Genomic DNA, 7,971 nt, shown 5'->3' with positions numbered 1-7,971 from the left:
ATGAAGGGAAAAAGAAGAGAAAACAGTAACAGAAAGTCGAGGCTCCTGTTAAGTGTGACTACTGTGGCGCCTCACCTTCTGCCCCACGACTTAACTGTTGGCGCGCCTAATGGCAGGTGCGAGGGTGGACACCAAGAGGGACTCGAGTACCGCTCAGCCGCGTCGCCTGCAGCACTGTTCGGTTCGTCCACCCTCGGGAGGGTCCACGGCCTCACGCCATCCCACCCGAGGCTCTGAAAGTGGAATTGACTGTCTCATTTGTCCGGAGGGTTTGAATGTTGCCAGGAGTGATTGGGGTGATATAGAACGCATCATATTTTTATTTGTTTGTTTCTTTTCTGAGCGGCTCTTTTGTATTGAATGTCACGTCTATACGAAACTCATAACTTATTGCCATTTGACAGGTTTGCTTTTTTTTTTTTTTCCTGAGTGGTCCTTTTGCTTCCATTGTCACGGGTATTCAGAACACTTCATATTTTACGTGTTGACTTCGCTTCTTGATTTGTGAGCGGTTCTTTTACCCTCCAGTGTCACGATCATACAGAACACCTCATATTTTTAACTGTTGGCTATGCTTCTGACTTTATGAACAGTCCTTTGTGCTTCCAATGTCACGGCTACTTTCACGCGGTGTCAAGGCAACGACAGTCGGCAAATGTTTTCTGCAGCTTAGCACGAAATATGAGGAAGTTGCGTTGGCCTCCACTCTTTAAATCGATAAAAATTTTCTGCAGGTTAGCACTAAATTGACGAAGTTTTCTGCGGCTTAGCACGATACATGAGGAAGTTGTATTGGTCTTCACTCTTAAGTCAGCAAACGTTTTCTTCACCTTAAGGCAAAACATGAGGAAGTTGCATTGAACTCTACTCATATATCAACGAAAATTTTCTTCACCTTACCACGAAACACAAAGAAGGTACATTTAGTCAGCAGAATAAGTGAGATGCAAATCGTTCACTGTACCCACCGCACATACTCCGTTCAGGTCAGGCTGCTGCACCCTCGCCTGCGTAGTGGCCTGGCAGACTCACTTCCCTTCCCCCGCCCCTCCTCCACACCGCACTCACCTCAACCAGAAACGTAAACAAAACCTAAGCCGTCATCTCTGTCTGGGACTTTGCGGGGGTTTGACTTCGAGGGCTGAGAGGAGTGAGGTGTGCGGGGAGGAGTCACGCTGCATCCTTCCTCGACCCAGGAAAAGGTCATCTAAGGTCATCTTGGGTCTCATTCAGGTTTAGGAAGAATGTTGATGTTATTTTTGTTTCCTCTTTTCATTGTGTGTGTGTGTGTGTGTGTGTGTGTGTGTGTGTGTGTGTGTGTGTGTGTGTGTGTTTGTGAGTAGGTGGGTAGGTGTGTAAATGAGTGATCTCTTTATTTAGTTCTGATGTCATGAGTTTAGTTTCCTCCTCCTCCTCCTCCTCCTCCTCCTCCTCCTCCTCCTCCTCCTCCTCCTCCTCCTCCTCCCCCTCTTCCTCCTTCTCCTTTCCATGTTATGCTCGCCACTCTTAAATTCGCCTGTTATCTTCTCTCCTTTTCCTTATATTCTCTCTCTCTCTCTCTCTCTCTCTCTCTCTCTCTCTCTCTCTCTCTCTCTCTCTCTCTCTCTCTCTCTCTCTCTCTCTCTCTCTCTCTCTCTCTTTCGCCTCCAATCATACGCTGGGGGAAGGTTCAACGCTCACACTCACGCACACACGCACACGCACACAATTACACCCAAATTCTCAGTGATACCGTACAGCACCGGAAGTGTCGTACAGCTGGCAGCGCTGCAAGGGTCGTGTCACGTGTTCAAAATGTCGTACCGTACCCAAATACACACGCACACACGCATTGGTATTCTTCTTTCTCGTAGTAGTTCTTGATAATTCCGTGTTAGGTAATCATCTCGTGTTTTATTTAATTCTTAAACATTCCATCCCCTTTTTCGTTCGTGTTTCCCCTCCTTCCCTCCTTCTCCTTCTCCTCCTCCTCCTCCATGTGTGTGTGTGTGTGTGTGTGTGTGTGTGTGTGTGTGTGTGTGTGTGTCCGGCTGGCTTCACTTTGCACATCCGCTTCTCGCAGACTGATGTTGAAACGTAGTAGTAGTAGCAACAGTAATAGTAGTAGTAGTAACAGTCGTAGTAGTAGTAGCAGCAGCAGCAGTAGTAGTAGTAGTAGTAGTAGTAGTAGTAGTAATAGGGGCCCTTCGAAAGACCACTGCTGTGTCTCGGAGCGGTGCCCTCGCTGGCATGCCGCCCCCACGCCCCACACGACTGGCGGGGGGCGGGGGCGGAGCGTGGGTGTGATGACGAAGGAAGGGAGGAGGAGGGAGAGCAGGAGAGGGAGTAGGGGAAGTGTGGGGGAAGATGTAACATGGGTGAGGGAGAGGTGGAGAAGTGAAGTGGTGGGCATTGAGTAAGGGAGGGGATGCGGGAGGGTTCTTGGGAGTGGTTCGAGGAGGAGGAAAAGGAGGAGGAGGAGGAGGAGAGGAAGTATTGGTGGTGGTGGTTTATGGTGGCGAATATAAGGAAATTGAAAGAGAGAGAGAGAGAGAGAGAGAGAGAGAGAGAGAGAGAGAGAGAGAGAGAGAGAGAGAGAGAGAGAGAGAGAGAAGCAGAATGACCTTCGTTGCTGGAGGAGATGAGTGAGTGAGTGAGTGGATGGGAACTTGGGGGTTGGAGGGTTGGGGAACTGTCGGGGAGGAGAGTGGAGGTGCTTTGTTGACTGAAGGAGGTGGTGGAGGAGGAGGAGGAGGAGGAGGAGGAGGAGGAGGAGGAGGAGGAGGAGGTGCTGTTAAAATGCCAATCATAACTCACACATTATTAATAGAAAAAGTACACACACACACACACACACACACACACACACACACACACACACACACACACACACACACACACACACATTTGGATTTAGATTATTTTATATTTTATTATGATAACATCTGCAATTAATATAGCACACAAATAAAAGTTAAAATGGTCACACACACACACACACACACACACACACACACACACACACACACACACACACACACACACACACACACACACACACACACACACACACACCCTTGGCCTTTCAAGTTAAAAGATTGCAACGATTTACTCGACAAGGTAATGTTCTGTGGAAAGATTCGATAATTAACTCATGATGTACGATGCCTTCACTCTTTCACTCTTTGATTTTATAAGAAGCGACTTTTTCTTTTTTTTCATCTACACGTACAGTCAATACTCGTAAAAATTAAGTAGTGTGATTTTTTTTTCAATAAGGTGCATTTTCTTTTTTTTTTACATCCTTCGTGTGTGGTTGTTTGCATTTCTTAACACTAATCCTCCTCTTTATAATAGACACATTTTTTTCTTACACTTACAGTCAATACTCGTAAAAATTAACAAGTATAGTTTTTTTTATAAGGTGCAATATTTTTACATCCTTCGTGTGTGGTTCCTCACATTTCTTAACACTATTCATGCTTCTCTTTTCCATCCAATTATTACTCTTTCTCTTCTTCTCTTTGCTTCCTGTTCTTCCCTCCTTTTTTCCTTTAACCTCCTCCTCTTCCTCCTCCTTTGCTCTCCCGCTCCAACTGGGAAGAGAGGAACGTGGTGCAAGAGTTTAGAGAGAGGGAGAACAAGCTGGAAGGAGAGTGGATGGTGAGAGAGGGAGAAGAGTGTGAGCAAGAGCAGGGTTGTGATGAGGGAAGAGGGCGGAAGAGAAGGATGGTGAGAGGGAGACGAGAGAATGGAAGGAGAGGGGAGGATAATGAGAGAGAGAGAGAGAGAGAGAGAGAGAGAGAGAGAGAGAGAGAGAGAGAGAGAGAGAGAGAGAGAGAGAGAGGCTGGGAGGAGGCAATGAAGAGGTGGGTGGATGGGAGATGAGGTCGAGGAGGAGGAGGAGGAGGAGGAGGAGGAGGAGGAAGATGCAGTGGGTGGAGGAAGAGCAGACAGTGAGTAGAGGCAGAGTAGAGGTCAGCTGGTGGAAGAGGAGGTAGTGGGTGAAGGAGGAGGAGAAGTGAGAGGTGGAGGAGGCAGTGAGAGGAGGCTACTCGCTCGGTAATTACAGTGGAGATTGGCGTCGCTGGGGGTAACTCATCTCCATTTAAAGCACAGAGACCGTAAACAGGTTCAGAGATGGTTTCCGATGATGCGATGCCCAAGATGCGGTGCTGACCAGAGCCAGGAATAGAATGTGGCGTGTTTGCTCTCCTGACTCGAACCTCATATAACCTAAACGAACTTAACCTAACCTAACGTAACCTCACCTCACCTTACCTAACCTTATCTAACCTAACCTAACCGAATCTAAGCTAATCTAACCAAACCTAATATAAATAGAACGAAGTGTGTTTACTGTCCTGACTCAAACATTATCTAATCTAACCTAACCGAACTTAACCAACCAAACCTAAGCTAACCTAACTTCAACTTAGCTAACCTAACTTAACCTAACAAAAATAGGACGAAGTGTGCTTTCCCTTTTTGACTCGAACCTAACCTAATCTAACCTAACCTAATCTAACCTAACCTAATCTAACCTAACCTAACTTAACTTAACCTCACCTAACTTAACCTCACCTAACCCAATCTAGTATCTTAAAATTCCATATTGACTCGACACTTATAACGTGATTACTAAGTCTATTTAATTCCTCTACATTTAGTTTCCTTCCTTCGTTATGACAGAGAGAAGGGAAGATGAAATAAGGTAAAAATATATTATGAGAAAAAGAAAGAAGAAAGAAAATAAAAAATCAAGAGGAAAAGGAAAAGATAAAAGAAGGAAAAGATCAAGAGAAAAGAAACGATGAAAGAAAAGGAAAAAATCAAGACAAAAAAGGAAAATGGAAAGGAAAAACCAAGAGGGACAAGGAAAGATGAGAGAAAACGAAAGCAAATCAAAAGAAAAAGGAAAATATACTAAGGAGTCTGCAAGAACACCAGACAAACACAAACTTAAGATCCAGAGCGGCAAAACTGCGTCGCAAGAACTGGAAAGGAAGGTCAACAAGAGGGAAAGGCATCTGGGAGTCTAGGAGTACGCCAGTCGAACGCAAACTGGATCCAGGACGGCAGAGTTGCATCACGAGAAATGGAAAGTTAACGCAAAGAGGAACTATATGAGGAAAAGAAAGAGGGAAAAAATAGAGTTAAGCATTATTAAAACTGGAACCTGACGAAAGATGAGAATTAGATTAGAACGGAGAATAAAAGCAAACACAACGGAGATAATGAGAGAGAGAGAGAGAGAGAGAGAGAGAGAGAGAGAGAGAGAGAGAGAGAGAGAGAGAGAGACGTAACTGAACACGAATGAGGAAGAGAAAAAGAACGGAATAAAGAAAGAGAAAGAGGGAAGGGAAGGAAATTCAACAGAACACGAATGAGGAAGAGAAAAAAGAAAAGATATATAGAGAGAAAGAGACAGAGAGAAAAGGAAACTCAACTGAACACAAACGAGGAATAAAAAAAAAAACACAAAGAGAGAGACAGAAGGAAACAGAACCAAGACGAAAGACCAAAATCTCAAAAACACAAAACAATAAAAAAAAAGAGAAGAGAGAAAAAAAAAACAGATAAAGAAAGAAAGACAGAGAAAGAGACGGAGAATGCAACATAGCCTATACCAAAGACCAGAAGACCCAAGATCGTTCACCACCAAAAGGAAATACGTGTCCAGTGTATTGTCTTTTCCAGGGATTTTCCAGCATGCATGACCGCGCCTACGTCAGAGCCTCCCTCCATCAGCATCCAACGCCCCGCCACTCTGTACCGGCGTGGGAACTTGAGTGTGACGGATGGAGAAGGATGGAGTGCGTGTGGCTTGCTGTACTGGGGGTGTCTAGGCCCTTACTGGCGTTCAGGATTGAGGGAAAGGAGATCGAGAGGAAAATTCACAGAGATGCTGGGAATTGTGTAGAACTGCAAAAGAAGGGAGTCACAGAGGAAGACGCAAGGGACAGAAATAATTAAAAGAGACTCTTAAGAACATAAGGAAACAAAAGAAGCTGCAAATTTTTCAAGCTTAAACACATTATTGCTTGTTCTATCCTAATTACTGATCATGAGAATTTTGTTTGCGTCGCTCTTGTTATTTCGCCAGTACCACTTAAAGACTTCTATCAGAGCCTCTCTAAGGAATGTATACATGGAGAACAGAAAGTGAGATGAAGTGATGGAATTGTGTTGGAGCTGCAAAGGATGGGAGTCACACAGGAAGATGCAAGAGACGGAGACAACTGGAAGAGAATCGTACTGCGCAAGGCTCCACTCCCCTCACTCTAAGAAAACTACGAAAGGAAATTAAGAAAAAGAAGAAGAAGAAGAAGAAGGCTTGTTTTTCGTGGCTCTCCTTGCCCTCTCTCTCTCTCTCTCTCTCTCTCTCTCTCTCTCTCTCTCTCTCTCTCTCTCTCTCTCTCTCTCTCTCTCTCTCTCTCTCTCTCTCTCTCTCTCCCCTGCCCCGATGCGCTGCCAGATGGAAAGTGACAATGGAAGGCTGCGATGCGTGACCCCCTTTGTGTGCCAGACGCGGGTCAACTTTGCATGACATTGGGAAAGGAAAGTGATTGGGTGGATGGGTAGTTTGGTTGGTGCTGGTGACTGTGTGTGTGTGTGTGTGTGTGTGTGTGTGTGTGTGTGTGTGTGTGTGTGTGTGTGTGTGTGGTTTTGTTGTTTTTTTCTTTGTTTTCTTGTTTTTCTTTATGTTTTCCGTCGTGTGATTGTGATTCTCTCTCTCTCTCTCTCTCTCTCTCTCTCTCTCTCTCTCTCTCTCTCTCTCTCTCTCTCTCTCTCTCTCTCTCTCTCTCTCTCTCACAAGGTCACCCCTTCATGCAGTCACTCCTCACTACGCCCTCTCATCCCCGTGCCAACCTCTCACTCTCTCACCCACTCCCTCCCTCGCCCTTTCACCCCCTCACTCCTTCACTCTCTCTCTCTCTCTCTCTCTCTCTCCCTCCCTCTCTCTCTTTCTCACACGCCAACTCATCTAAACACACACTCTTACATCCATCCTCACTCTTCTTCAAGGCGCTATTACCCTCCTTTATCTTGTCTCCTTCCTCCTCCTCCTCCTCCTCCTCCTCCTCCTCCTCCTCCTCCTCCTCCTGCTGCTGCTGTCGTGTAAGTAAGAAAGATGTTAACATAAGTATGGAATTTAAGTAAGATTATCTCGTTAAAAGTACGATGTGTTTTTGTTTTCTTTGTATCTGCTAGTAGTTTAGTGTCTTCCTCCTCCTCCTCCTCCTCCTCCTCCTCCTCCTCCTCCTCCTCCTCCTCCTCCTCCTCCTCCTCATTCTTCTTCTTCTTCTCCTCAAAACACGTGTTATCTGTAAATACCTCCTTTTACCATACATCTTCCTCCTCCTCCTCCTCCTCCTCCTCCTCCTCCTCCTCCTCCTCCTCCTCCTCCTCCTCCTCCTCCTCCTCCTCCTCCTCCTCCTCCTCCTCCAGCTATTTCCTGGCAATCCTTGGGAGCTATTATTAGGTCGTCTTAGTGACCATCAATCTCTCTCTCTCTCTCTCTCTCTCTCTCTCTCTCTCTCTCTCTCTCTCTCTCTCTCTCTCTCTCTCTCTCTCTCTCTCTCTCTCTCTCTCTCTCACCTGTAAATATCTGTGTTGTGCCTACTTATTGTCACCTCCATCTTGATTTGCAGGTAGTGAGGCGTAGAGAGAGAGAGAGAGAGAGAGAGAGAGAGAGAGAGAGAGAGAGAGAGAGAGAGAGAGAGAGAGGGCCTGAGGTTGTATCATAAAGTTATTTGTATCCTGGGCTTGGCAATTTGTCCTGTCGGTTGTTGCGTTCTCTCCTCTTCCCTCCAGGCATCTTCCTCCTCCTCCTCCTCCTCCTCCTCCTCCTCCTTCTCCTTGTCTTTCTCCTTATCCTCATCCTCCAGCTTCTACGGTATAAAGAAAACGAAATGGAAAGAAAAAGAAAACGTACAAATACCCGTTTTCTTTCTCGGGGTAACGTCTGTAATTATTTATTTTCTATGT

Source organism: Scylla paramamosain, chromosome 22, assembly GCF_035594125.1.
Source record: "Scylla paramamosain isolate STU-SP2022 chromosome 22, ASM3559412v1, whole genome shotgun sequence".
Taxonomy (NCBI): domain Eukaryota; kingdom Metazoa; phylum Arthropoda; class Malacostraca; order Decapoda; family Portunidae; genus Scylla; species Scylla paramamosain.
This window is presented reverse-complemented; position numbering follows the sequence as displayed.